This window comes from Monodelphis domestica, chromosome 1 (genome assembly GCF_027887165.1).
Source record: "Monodelphis domestica isolate mMonDom1 chromosome 1, mMonDom1.pri, whole genome shotgun sequence".
NCBI classification, from domain to species: domain Eukaryota; kingdom Metazoa; phylum Chordata; class Mammalia; order Didelphimorphia; family Didelphidae; genus Monodelphis; species Monodelphis domestica.
Genome location: NC_077227.1, coordinates 444063990 through 444078911, shown reverse-complemented (window position 1 = coordinate 444078911; position 14922 = coordinate 444063990). Strand labels below are relative to the sequence as shown.

General features: G+C 35.1%; 1 pseudogene; it reads right to left on the bottom strand.

Annotated features, from left to right (window-relative positions):
* Positions 1 to 9241: 9241 nt before the first annotated feature.
* LOC100616833 (ATP-dependent RNA helicase DDX55-like) overlaps positions 9242 to 14922 on the bottom strand; it is a 114928-nt pseudogene continuing 109247 nt past the window's right edge.

Genomic DNA, 14922 nt, shown 5'->3' with positions numbered 1-14922 from the left:
CCCTTAATTTTTTTAGGTAACTCATCATAATCATTCCTTTTTCTCACCCCTTAATTTTTTTTTAGATATCATCCCATCATAGTCAACTCATAGCTGTATCCTCTATTCATGTATATTCTTTTTAACTGTCCTAAGAATGATAATTTTCTTAGGATTCATAAGTATCATCTTCCCAGGTAAGATGTAAACAGTTTAACCTTATTGAATCTCTTATTATACCTTTTTCCTGTTTATCTTTTTATGCCTCTCTTGAGTCTTGTATTTGACAGCTGAATTTTCTATTCAGTTCTTGCCTTTTCATCAGGAATACTTGAAAGTTCTCTAGTTCATTAAATATCTATTTTTCCTGCTGAAGGATTATACTCTGTTTTGCCAAGTAGATGATTCTTGATTGTAATCCTGGCTTTTTTGCTGTCAAAAGTATCATCTTATCACCCCTCTGACCCTTTAATGTAAAAGTTACTAAATTTTGTGTTATCTTGATTGTGGCTTTATGAGATTGGAATTGCTTCTTTCTGTCTGCTTTCAATAATTTCTCCTTGTCCTGGAAGCTCTTGAATGTGGCTATAATAGCTCAGGGAGTTTTCATTTTGGGATCATCTTTAAGGAGATGATCAGTGGATTCCTTCAATTTCTGTTTTGCTATCTGGTTCCAGGATATTAGGGCAATTTTCCTTGAAAATTTTTTAAAATTTTATTTAATTAGTTGATTTTAGAATATTTTTCCATGATTATATGATTCATATTTTTCCCTCCCCTCTCATAGCTGGCACACAATTCCACTGGGTTTTACATGTATCATTGATCAAGACCTATTTCCACATTATTAATATTTGCACTATTTCCTTGATGATTTTTTAAAAACCTGGCTGTTCTATTTTTTTGGATTATGGCTTTTAAGTAGTCCAATAATTCTCAAGTTATCTCTCCTTAATCTACTTCTAAGTCATTTGTTTTTCTAATAAGATATTTAAATTTTTTCTATTTTTTTCATTCTTTTGATTTTATTTTATTTATTGATATCTCATGGAGTCATTAGCTTCCACTTGCCCAATTCTAACTTTTTTAAAAAATGTTTTCTTCAGGGTATTTTTGTGCCTCCTCTTCCATTTGGCCAAGTCTACTTTTTAAGAAGTTCTTTTCTTCACTTAAGGTTTGTACATCTTTTTTTCCATTTGGCCTATGACTTTTTTTATGTTGAACAAATTGTTTTAATTTTTTAAATTTTTTATTAATTAAGAATATTTTTTCCACGGTTACATGATTCATGTTCTTTCTCTTCCCTCTTCTCTCCCCCCTCTCTGAGCTGAAGAGCAATTTTACTGGGTTATGCATGTATCATTGTTCAAAATCGATTTCCATATTATTAATATTTGCAACAGAGTGATCATTTAAAGTCAAAACCCCAAATCACATACCCATATAAACAAGTGATGAATTGTGTATTTTTCTTCTGTGTTTCTGCTCCCACAGTTCTTTCTCTGGATGTAGATAGCTTCCTTTTTCATAAGTCCCTCAGGATTGTCCTGGATCATTACACTGCTACTAGTAAAAAAGTCCATTACATTTGACTGTGCCACAGTGTATCCATCTCTGATTACAAGGTTCTCCTGGTTCCACTCCTTTCACTCTGCATCAATTCTTAGAGGTCTTTCCAGTTCACATGCCATTCCTCTAGTTCATCATTACTTTCAGCATAATAATATTCCATCACCATCAGATATCACAATTTGTTCTGCCATTCCCCAATCGATGGACGCCCCCTCATTTCCCAATTTTTTGTTGCCACAAAGAGCTTGGCTATAAATATTTTTGTATATGTATTTTTCTCTATTGTCTCTTTAAGGTACAAACCCAGAAGTGGTATTGTTGGATCAAAAGGCAGGCAGTCTTTTAAATTCCTCTGGATACAATTCCAAATTGCCTTCCAGAATGGTTGGATCAATTCACAACTCCACCAACAGTGTATTAGTGTCCCAATTTTGTTACAACCTCTCCAACATTTATTATTTTTCTTTATTGTCATAGTGGCCAATCTGCTAGGTGTGAGGCAGTACCTCAGAGTTGTTTTGTTTTGCATTTCTCTAATTATGAGAGATTTAAAACACTTTTTCATGTGTTATTAATAGTTTTGATTTCTTCATCTGAAAACTGCCTATTCATGTCCCTTTCCCATTTATCAATTGATTTTTTTTTGTACAATTGACTTAGCTCCTTATAAATTTGAGAAACTAGATCTTTGTCAAAGGTTTTTGCTATAAAGATTTTTTCCAACTTGTTGCTTCCCTTCTAATTTTGTTTGCATTGGTATTGTTTGTATAAAACCTTTTTTAATTTAATGTAATCAAAATTATCCATTTTACATTTTGTAATATTCTCTAACTCTTATGTGGTCTTAAATTCTTTCCTTCCCATAGATCTAACAAGTATTCTATTCTATGCTCACCTAATTTACTTACATTTTCCCTCTTTATATTTAAGTCATTTACTCATTCTGAATTTATCTTGGTATATAGGGTGTGAGATTTTTACTTAAATCTAATTTATTCTATACTGTTTTCCAATTTTCCCAGCAGTTTTGGTCAAATAGTGGGTTCTTGTCCCAAAAGCTAGGATCTTTGGGTTTATCATACACTATCTTGCTGAGGTCATTTACCTCAAGTATTGTTTTTTTTTTAAACCCTTACCTTCTGTCTTGGAGTCAATACTGTGTATTGGCTCCAAGGCAGAAGAATGGTAAGGGCTAGGCAATGGGGGTCAAGTGACTTGCCCAGGGTCACACAACTAGGAAGTGTCTGAGGCCAAATTTGAACCCAGGACCTTCCATCTCTAGGCCTAGCTCTCAATCCAATGAGCTACCCAGCTGCCCCACAAATACTGTTTTGATGATCATCATTTTATAGTACAGTTTAAGATCTGGTAAGGCTAAGCCTCCATCCTTTACATTTTTTTTTCATTAATTCCCTTGATATTCTTGTTCTTTCCAAATGAACTTTGTTATAATTTTTTCTAATTCTATAAAAAAAATTTCTTGTCAGTTTGATAGATATGGCACTGAAAAAGTAAATTAATTTGGGTAGGATTGTCATTTTTATTATATTCCCTTGTCCTACTCAGGAGCAATTAATATTTTTCCAATTATTTAGATCTCATTTTAATTGTGTAGAAAGTGTTTTGTAGTTGTGTTCACATAATTCCTGTGTTTATCTTGGTAAATAGATTCATAGATATTTTATATTATCCAGGGTGATTTTAAATGGAATTTCTCTTTCTAACTCTTGCTGCTGAGTTATGTTGCAAATATATAGAAATGCTAATGATTTGTATGGCTTATTTTGCATCTTGCAACTTTACTAAAGTTATTCATTATTTCCACTAGCTTTTTAGTTGATTTTCTAAGATTCTTTAAGTATACCATCATATCTGCAAAGAGTAATAGTTTAGCCTCTTCATTTTCAACTTTAATCCCTTCAATTTCTTTTTTTTCCCTCTAATTGCTACCACTAGTGTTTTTTGTACAATGTTAAATAATAGAGGTGATAATGAGCATCCTTACTTGACTCCTGATCTTATTGGGAAGGCAAATGATGCTTGCTGATGGTTTTAAATATATACTATTTATTATTTTTAGGAAAGGCCCATCTAGTCCTATACTTTCTAATATTTTCAATAGGAATGGGTGTTGTATTTTGTCAAAGGCTTTTTCTACATCTATTGAGATAATCATGTGATTTCAGTTGGTTTGGTTGTTGTATTGGTCAATTATATGAATGGTTTTCCTAATATTAAACCATCTTTGCATTCCTGGTGTAAATTCTCCATGATTATAGTGAATGATCCTCATGATAACTTGCTGAAGTCTTTTTGCTAGTATTCTATTAAAGATTTTTGTATCTATGTTCATAAAGGAGATTGGTCTGTAGTTTTCTTTCTCTGTTTTTGGCCTGCCTGGCTTTGGAATCAGTACCATATTTGTGTCATAAAAGGAATTTGGCAAAACTCTTTCTTTGCTTATTTTGTAAAATAGTTTATATAATATTAGGATTAGTTGTTCTTTAAATGTTTGATAGAATTCACTTGTGAATCCATCTAGCCCTGGGGCTTTTTGTTTAAGGAGTTCTTTGACGGCTTGTTCGATTTCTTTTTCTGAGATAGAATTGTTTAAGTATTCTATTTCCTCTTTTGTTAATCTAGACAGTTTATATTTTTTGTAAATATTCACTTAGATTGTCATACTTATTGGCATATGCATGGGCAAAGTAGGTCTTAATAACTACCCTAATTTTCTCTTCATTATAGGTGAGGTCACCCTTTTTATTTGTGCTAGTGTTAATTTAATTTTCTTCTTTTTTTTTTATTAGATTAACCAGTAGAGGGGGCAGCTGGGTGGCTCAGTGGATTGAGAGCCAGTCCTAGAGATGGGAGGTCTTAGGTTCAAATCTGGCCTCAGCCACTTCCCAGCTGTGTGACCCTGGGCAAGTCACTTGACCTCCATTGCCTAGCCCTTACCACTCTTCTGCCTTGGAGCCAATACACAGTATTGACTCCAAGATGGAAGGTAAGAGTTTTAATTTAAAAAAAAATAGATTAACCAGTACTTTATCTATTTTATTTGTTTTTTCAAAGTACCAGCTCCTAGTCTTATTTATTAGTTCAAGAGTTCTTTTATTTTCAATTTTATTAATGTCTCCTTTGGTTTTCAGGATTTCCAATTTGGTTTTTATCTGGGGATTTTAAATTTGTTCTCTTTCTAGTTTTTTAAGTTGCATGCCCAATTCATTGACCTCTTCCCTCTCTGATTTGTTGATATTAGTACTCAGGGATATAAATTTCCCCCTGAGTACAGATTTGGCTGCATCCCATAGATGTTGAAAGGATGTCTCATCATTGTCATTCTCCTCAATGAAATCAGTAATTGTTTCTTTGATTTTTTCTTTGACCTGCCAGTTTTGAAGAATTAGATTTTTTAGTTTCCAATTAATTTTAAATTTTCCTTTCTATAAGCCTTTATTGATTATGATTTTTATTGTATTGTGGTCAGAAAAAATTGCTTTTATTATTTCTGCTTTTCTACATTTGTTTGCAATGTTTTTATGACTTGGTACATGGTCAATCTTTGTATGTGCCATATACTGCTGAAAAGAAGGTATATTCCTTTTTATCCCTATTCATTTTTTCTCCAGATATCTATTAGCTCTAATTTCTCTAACATTTCATTTACTTCCCTTACTTCTTTCTTATTTATTTTTTGGTTTGATTCATATAGTTCTGATAGGGGAAGGTTGAGGCCCCCCTGCCCTCCCCCCTGTATGATTTTACTATCTATTTCCTCTTTAAGCTCCTTTAATTTCTCCTTTAGAAATCTGAGTGCTATACCATTCGGTACATATATGTTAAGTAGTGATATTTCTTCATTATTTATACTGCCTTTCATCAAGATGTAATTATCTTCTTTATTTCTTTTAATGAGATCTATTTTTGCTTTAGTTTTATCTGAGAGCATGATTGCTACTCCTTCCTTCTTTGTCTCAGTTGCAGCCCAGTAAATTCTGTTCCATTCTCTTTCCTTTACCCTGTGTATGTCTACCTGCCTCACATGTGTTACTTATAGACAACATATGGTAGGATTCTGGTTTTTAATCCATTCTGATATCTGCTTCCCTTTTTATGGGTGAGTTCATCCCAATTGCATTCACAGTTATGATTATTGTCTGTGTATTCCCCTCCATTTTGACTTCCTTCTTTGATTCTGACTTTTCTCTTATCCCTCTTACCTTCCTCTCCAACTTTTTGGTTTTATTCAGTCGCCGCCCTTTCCCTTCCCTAATGTTACTTCCTATCCCTATCCCCTCCCTTCTTATTATTCCCCTCTTACTATAGTGCCTTTTTAAAAGACCCCTCAACCTCTCCCTCCCTTGTATTGCTCCCCTCCCTACCAGCCCATTTACTACCCTTCTACTTCTCTATGACATGATACAATTCTCTGCTCCAATGGATTTGACTGTTCTTCCATCTCTGAACCAATTCCAATGAGCGTAAGATTTAAGTATTACCTGTCAACAATCTCTTCCTCCCTTCCATTGCATTGGTCTTCTCCCCTCCTCACATCCTTGTGTGCTTCTTTATGAAATATATATTTATCCCATTTTTCTCTTTTTCCATTTATCTTAGTATTATTCTCTTTTTTATCCTAATTTTATATATATGTGTGATATGTGATATATATCACATATAAGAGGGGAATAATAAGAAGGGAGGGGATAGGGATAGGAAGTAACATTAGGGAAGGGAAAGGGCGGCGACTGAATAAAACCAAAAAGTTGGAGAGGAAGGTAAGAGGGATAAGAGAAAAAATATATATATATTTCCTGTAGATATATATATATATATATATATATATATATCACATATCACCCTATACAGTTTATCACTGTAACCTCTATATACACTTCTTCTAGCTACCCGGATGATAACAATTTTTAAGAGTTAACAATATTATCTTTTCATATAGGAATATAAATCATCTGAACTTATTGGGTCCCTTAAATGTCTTTCCCCCCTTCTTAATTACTTTTTGATGGTTCTCTTGAGTTCTGTATTTGGGCACCCAATTTTCTGTTTAAGTCCAGCCTTTTCTTCAGGAATGCTTGTAAATCTTTTATTTTATTAAATGACCATAGTTTCCCCTGTGAGAATATAGTCAATTTTGCTGGATAATTGATTTTTGGTGGTAGATCCAGTTCTCTTGCTTTCTGGAATATTATATTCTATGCCTTCCTGTCCTTCAGTGTGGATGCAGCCAGGTCCTGTGTAATCCTGACTGTGAATCCATGATATCTGAATTGTTTCTTCTTAGCAGTTTGTAATATCTTTTCCTTGGTTTGGAAGTTTTTTAACTTGGCTATAATATTCCTGGGTGTTGCCAATTGGGGGTTTAATTCTGGAGGCAATCTGTGGATTCTTTCAATCTCTACTTTACACTCTTGTTCAAGAATATCAGGGCAGTTTTCTTGGATAATTTCCTGTAGAATGATATACAGTTTTGTGTGTGTGTGTGTGTGTGTGTGTGTGTGTGTGTGTGTGTGTGTGTGTGTTGGTTATGACTTTCTGGTAATCCAATAATTCTTAAATTATCTCTCCTGAATCTATTTTCCACATCTGTTATTTAATCAATAAGGTGTGTCATATTTTCTTCAATTTTTTTCATTATTTTGATTTTCTTTTATAGATTATTACTACCTTGTGAAGTAATTCACTTTTAATTATTTGATTCTAATTTTTAAAGACTGAATTTCATCTCTGACTTTTTGAACCTCCTTTTCCTTTTGATCTATTTTTCTTTGTAGATAATTGTTTTTATCTTTTACTTTCTTTGTCCCATTTTCAAACTGGTCAATTCTGGCTTTTAAAACACCATTTTCTTGTTTTAGTTCATGTGCTTCTGTTTCCAGATGACTTATTTTGCTTTTTAAGTTAGTTTCCCATTTTTCTTCAACCTCTCAATTGTTTTTTGAATTGTTTTTTGAGCTCTTCTGGAGCCTGACTCCAATTTGCTGGTGTTCCTGAATTTTTGCTTGGTGTTCCTTGGTCCTCCTCTGTTCCATTTGTTCTTTGTTCATTACCCAAATAGAAACTTTTGGTTATAATTTCTTTTTTCTTTTTCTGTTCTTTACTCATATGTTTTCCTTCTTTCCCCCTCTTTGTTGGCTGTAATCTTTCTCCTCTGTTTATTTGCTGGATCTGTGAGTTTGGGTTTGGACATTTCTGTCCTGAAGGGGCTTCTTCTCTTCTCTACTGATAAACTGGATTAGGCTGATGGAGCTGACAAGTTGTATTAATGAGGCCAGATGTGCCCTGAGGCCAGATCTTCCCCAGCTGCCAGCAGAGGCGGAAGGTGAAACTGAAGGTGTTGAAACTGAAGGTAGTTACCCTTGGTCCTCCTCCCTACTCCTTTCTGCCAGCCACCCAGTCATAGCCCTCTGCTTCTTGTGGTGGTACCAAGGTGTACTCCCTCATGGTTGTAGCCTTTGCCCTTGGATCCCAGTCTGCTGATAGTTGCTATTCTCAACACAGTAGGTAGGGAGGGGTGTTGGGACTTTCCATTATACCTGAGAATTCAACTTTATCTGTATATCTTTCAGGTTGGATTGAGCAGTAGAGACCCATGGCTGTGTCCTACTGCTGAGCCTGGCTCTTTGTCCACTCTGCAGTCTTGGTCCTTTGGTTTTCTGGCAACTCTGTAAGGTTGAACCTCTCTGCCTTCTGGAATCTTCTTCTCTGTTCTATTGATAAATTCCATTTGAGCTGATCTGCTGAGCTGAATGTGCCCTGAGGCCAAAACTTCCATAGGCAGAGGCCCAAGATGGAGGTATGGTGGCAGAAGGCTGCAACCAGCCTGCTCTCTTCTCCGCTTCTCTTCTCCAGCTGCCTCCTTGCCAGCTATAGTCAGAGCCCCAGACTTTGTGTAGTTGTGGTAGCAAGGCACTCTGATCCAGATGGAGCCCTCACTCTGAGATCCCACTGACTACCTGAGTCTCAGCACAGTAGGTGGAGGAGGGGTCCCAGGACCTTCTTCTTTCTTTTCCTTAAACCCAAGAATTCAACCTTCTTTGTGTACCTTTTAAGTTGCATTGATCAGGAGGGTCCCATAGCTCTCTCTTCTTTTTGGATTTGGTTTTCTGTCTCCCTTGAAGTGCTTTGGTTTTTTATTGGTGTAGAAGGGTTTTCACAGAGGAATCAACTTTTGCTGCTTCTAAGCTGAATATTGAACAAATGTCTGACATTTTAAGGTGTTATTTTATTTAGTATTTTTTGTGACTCATTTACCAAGCTGTTGACTATTTTTAAAAATTATTTTCTTGCATCACTCTCATTTCTTTTGTTAGCTGACAAGTGTTTTATTATCCTTGTTTCTTAAATTAGCTCTAATAAAGTTGTAGCAAAATGACTTTCTTAACACTTATTTCCCCTCAAAAATGTTATATGTTCCCCTCAGTTGGATTGAAAAGTTAGAGGCAAAAATTAGAACCTTAGGGTTGTAATTGACACTCATTCTCTCATAGGTAGACCAAAATAAAAGCTTCTGCACAGGAGATGTCAACCAAAATTTCCACCTATGGCATAAGCATAGCAGTTGGGGCTTGTATCTGTAGATTGTGGGGTTACCTCACCACACCTTTCCTTGCACTTGTTAGACTGTGCACTCTACTGATACTGCTGATACTACTTGGCCCTTGATGGGTCAGCTGTCATCACCTTCCAAATCCTTGATATTGACCTGGCTTTTGCCCTCTGGCAACAACCTCTTCTCAATCTCTTCTTCACTCATTTTGTCCTTTTAAAACTTTTTCTGGAGTCTTGCTTCACTGAACAGCTCTTGCATGTCTTCACCTTCAATGTTAAAATTCTCTTTTCATATTTTTTTTTCCTTTTTGGCTCTCAGCTTTGTTATTGATAATTTTCTATCTCCCTTCATTTTCTTGTTTTTCTTTGTTGCTGGATAAATTTTTCTTTGTTTTTCTTTGTTTTTTGATACTATAGTGTTGATTTTGATAACAGGCACAAGATCTGTAAAGTGTTTTCCTCTCAGTTCTGGTGTTGTGGACATCCATAGCAGGGTGAAACCTTGGACAAGACTAGCAAAATCTAGGTCTTTTAATTGGAAGATGATATTATTCATACTTTGAAGAGGCCTGGATACAAAATGCAAAAGCTTTCATCTCCTTTTGAAACACTCTTCTGTCTGCCAGAATCATTAATTTCAACTGGGTTTTTCTGGAACTTTTTCTACTGTAAGGGACATTTTTGGTTAATGGAGAGGATACTGACATAGAACCCTTCCATGAGAAGCAAGAACATATATGTGCTGCCAGTATGGTCAATCCAGACTGTGTAACCACAGCAATGCACAAAGGTGCTTGCATTTCTGGATGGGTCATACTGCAAAACTAATTTACTTCATGAATGTCTATTCCCTAGGCCATTATGTCAGTGCACACTAAAATACCACTTTGCAGTTTTTGAAACTCCATGAATATCTTATTGTAGGTATATTTTACCTTCCCAAAAATATATATTTTCTTCTTCTTCTTCTTCTTCTTCTTCTTCTTCTTCTTATTATTATTATTATTATTATTATTATTATTATTATTATATTCTTAACCATGGCCTCAAGAGCTTTTCCATAATAGTTCACATAGGCCCAAATACTGAAGAATACTGTGTATTTTTCCTGCTTATGATTTTGGAGAAAATGTACAAGTTTTTTCAATTTCTCATATGCCTTCTATGCCATGTAGTAGCTTTCTAGGTGACAGGGAGTCATCTGGGTGCTAGAGCTACCACCCCTTTCTCTTTCACTGAAAATTGGACAGGATTCCAAAGACTGGTTCTCATGAGATTCTCAACATCTTGAGTTTCAGTGGCAGAGAAAAAACCTCTGCCTTTGTCTCTGCTTTCAAAAAAATTGCAGAGCTCTCTTTTGTTTTTCTAATTTTTTTCTCTGCCTGTCTTATTTGTTTTTCAAAATCCTTTTTGAACTCTTCCTGGCATTCTGGTTGGTCTTATATCCAATTCACATTTTTCTTTGAGGCTTTGCTTGTGGTTCTTTTGACTTTGTTCTCTTCTTCTAGGTTCATGTTTTGCTCTTCCCTGTCACCATAGTAACTTGTTATGGTAAAATTCTTTTTTTCTTATTGTTGCTGTTAACTAATTTTTCCAGTCTATATCTTAAATTTAACTTTATGTCAACATTTTTTATTTTACAGTGGAATAGATGCTATCCCAAGCTTTAGGTCCTTTCTGCTACTATTTTCAGAGCTAGTCCTCGGAGTGTGTAAGTTTTCAGTTCTTCCAAGGTGGTATGATCTAAGGAGAGGAGTGATCACTGCTCCTCTGGCCTGTTCTCTGATCTATGAGCTCCAAGAAGTACTTTTTTCCTCCCTGGAACTATGACTAGGATCCCCACTCCTGCTAGTTCTCCTCCTCATCCTGGAGCTGTGACTTGGAACTTCATATGGACAATGTAACAGAGTCCTGCACCCAAGGCTAGCAAAAGGAGCACCGTAATCTTGTTCTAACCAACTGTGCAACAACTTTACTATCTATGGGCTGAGAGCAAGAAGCTGCTGGTACCAATTTAGTCACCACCAAGACCTGCTGCTGGTTTGCCTGAGAACAGCCCAAGACAGACTCTATTCCACTCTCACCCCAACAAGACAGACCTTTCCTAATGACTATCTAAATTGTTTTGTGAATGAAAATTATTTTACCTTGTTCTTTTGTTTGTTTTACTATTCCAGAATTCATTTTGAGGTGTTAATTTAAAGTTGTTTGAAGGGAAGTCTGGAAAAGTGCAGGTGCATCCCTGCCTTTACTCTGCCATCTTGGCTCTTCCCACCCTAATGTTTGGTTTTGGTATAACATTTTATATTTTTCCAAGACATAATAATGATATATAATGAATGATAATGTTGATAATCAATGGAATTATAATGATGACAATAAAGATAATACACACATATCATTTTAAAGTCACCAGAGAAGCAATGCAATACAATTACTGAAAGATTTGAATGCTATTCTTACATCTACCACTAACTCATTGTATGGCCTTGGAAGAGGCACTTTCCTTCTCTGGGCTTTAGTTTCCTCATTTATAAAATGACTAGCTGATCTAAGATCTTTTTCAGATCTAATATTCTGTAATTCTACAATATTACCACTTATGAAACACAGGAAGCAATTAAGGAATGTCCTCCAGGTTTCTTATCTTTGAGTCCCTGCTTCCTTTTTATGGAAGCAGGAATACAAGGATTTCACCCTAGTAATGTTGTCCTCAGGTTTGGTTCCCTGGCATCTATCTTCATTCATTTTTATTGTTCCCTCCTACCCCTGGAGGAATTTTTAAGAAGGAAAAATCAATTCCTGCCATTAAAGAGCAATTGAAGCTCTTGTCCTGACAGGCCCAGATTTCCAATTGTTATTGGCTCCTCTTGCTGCAAACTCTTCACAGATTATCTTGACTATTAAACCAGTCATTTAGAAGTCCTTCTAGCAATTAGTTCCCTGGAATGAATGAAAGGGAATGCCAACTTGGGCACAAGGAGTTTTCAAATAATAAAATAAGACTTTTCAGAGTGAGATATCCACAGCAGTAAATGAAAAGCTTTGTGACTACACAGAGGTGGGGGAAAAGGTGAGATGCAGCTCTTCATAAATTTCATGATGAAGGGATACCAAAATGTGAGTACCTTAATAAATTGAATTCAATTTAATTAATTTCATCATAGCTGCAGTTGTTTTCCTGAAGATTTTATAATTGGTTCTACCCAGAAGAAACTTCTCAGCCTAACTTTTGAAGACTCCAAAATCTAATTCCAAACTACCTTTCCAGACTTGGTTCACATTACTCCCTTTGAAACAGAAGGTAAGTAAAGTAAATCAAACCACACCCATCTTCCTTCAGATCACAATGGAGACATCCCAAGACCTCAGCCTAGGAACCCTAAGAAAAGCAGCCCTTCCAGTTTATCCAACCTCTAGGCATTATTAAGGAGAGCAATTCCTATAGAGAAGGGGTCCACCTTCCTTGACATAGTCAATACTAACCACTGACCAACTATCACCTATGGGCAAGAAGGCTCAAGAGTTCAAGGAGTGACAGTGCTTCAAAGCTCCTGCCACCATTATCCCAGGAACCAATTCCTATGGAGGTCTGATTGGACAACTACTCCTAGAAGTGCTAAAACTATTGCTTTTTTCAAGAATCACAGTTACTAAAGATGCAGAAAAGAAAGTCTTGGACACTGAAGTACTTAGCAATATCAAACGTTTCAACATGAAAAACATATATGATATTATCAGTGGAAATGACATTAAAGAAGATGCATTACCATCTGCTTTGCTGATATACTCTTGGCCTATGGGGCTTTTCCAAATGACTTGCAGCTTAATTATTTCTTTATATGTAATGTCTCCCCCATCAGAATGTGAGCTCCTTCAGAGTAAGGATTGGTTCAGCTTTTCTATTTGTATTCCTTGCCCTAATTATCTAAGTACGATGTTTTAAAGTGCTTTTTCATTAATTCCTGCACTTTACATTTTAGAAAAACTGAGCTATTAATTGATTTTCTGTTATCCTACCCTCTCTTTGCCTCAGTGCAGTTATTTAGGCTGTCTCCTGGTTCTGAAATGCCTTCTGTCCTTATGTTTATTTAATGAAATTATTCTTTTCCCAAAAACTGTGACAAAAACTGGAATGAAATTTGTTATATTATTAGATTTAGACTACCATTTACCTCCATATACTATAAGCTCCAATTGCATGCAAGATCTAAATATAAAATAAACCTAAATTTTAAAAATTAGTGAAGCACGGAAGGAGATAACTTGCACAAATATAATTAGAGAGAGAATTCCTCACTAAACAAGTGATAACTGTAAGTCATAGAAAATAAAATTGAAAAGCTTTTTCACAAACAAAAAACAGTGAAGCTTGAATTATAAGAAAAGTAGTTAATTAGGGAGAATTTTTTTCTTTTTTCACATATCAACATTTAAAAGAGATTAAGTTTCATTTCAGAATCAGCTTTCCCCAAAAGCTAAACATTCTTGGGGAAAATCCTTAGAGCAAACATCTCTGGAAAAGGTCTAATATTTAAACTAGAGAGATAATTTAAACAACAATAGAATAAGAACCATTTCCCAGTAAATAAGTGGCCAAAGGATATGATCGGGTAATTTTCAAAACAATATGTGAACAATATCCATATAAAATATTTTCCCAAATAACTAATAATAACAGAAATCCAAAATAAAACAATTCTAATTCTTCCTACCTATTAGATCAGCAAAGATGACAAATATAAAATATAAAATGTTGAAAAAACAATGAGAGAACAAGTATATTAACATACTATTCACATTTCAATAACTGAAATTTTCCAACTTTTCTTGGGGGTGGGATGGAATTATATCCCCAAGTCAGTAAATCCCCAAATCCTTAACCCCTTAATGCCACTAGCAGACATATACAAGGAAATCAAAGATAGATAGTTCTCAGATATTAAAAATATATTTCCTTAAAATATATTTTTGTTATAAAAAGAACTAGAAACAAAATAAGGTTTCCTCATTTAAGGAAAAGCTGAAAAACTGTGGTGTTAAATGAATATAGTAGAATATTATTGTATCACAGGAAATGACAGATATGAAAGATTTGAAAAAACAATAGAAGATATATTAACTGATACAAAATGAAATAATGTGTTGTTTGCATATAAAATATGAGAGCTTTACAAAATAGCCACTTTTATGTGCTGAGTCTTGAATCAAACCAATCCTCTGGTGGTTTTTTGATACTAGAATGAAATGAGACATGTGTAGGTCATCTGACAGTTAATAAAAGGAGATTTATTTACCTCTAAGAATATAAGGATATTGAACAAGTATTTACAGTGATGAAAACCTAAATAAATTCAGCCGAGCAAAGCTCCCCTGACCCTGAGTTGCCCATTTGGTCTTCTAGCCAAACATTAGACTGCACCTGGAACTCTTTGAATGCTGTGTATTTAAGAAGTGACTAAGAAATTATTTCAATAGCCTGAATCATTACCACCATCCACCCACCCTGGCTCCTTTCAATCAAGTATTGAGGATGGTTTCAATACCTTTTTTTTTTTTTAAGATCCTTAACTTCTATCTTATCCTTAACTTCTATCTTAGAACCAATACTGTGTGTTGGTTCCAAGGCAGAAGAGTGGTAAGGGCTGGCGATGGGGGTTAAGTGACTTGCCCAGGGTCACACAGCTAGGAAGTATCTGAGGCCAGATATGGCCTCTGGGCCTCACTCTCAATTTGCTGAGCTACTCAACTGTCCCCCTCAATACCTTTTAAGGAAAAAAAACTAGTCTAATTTAAATG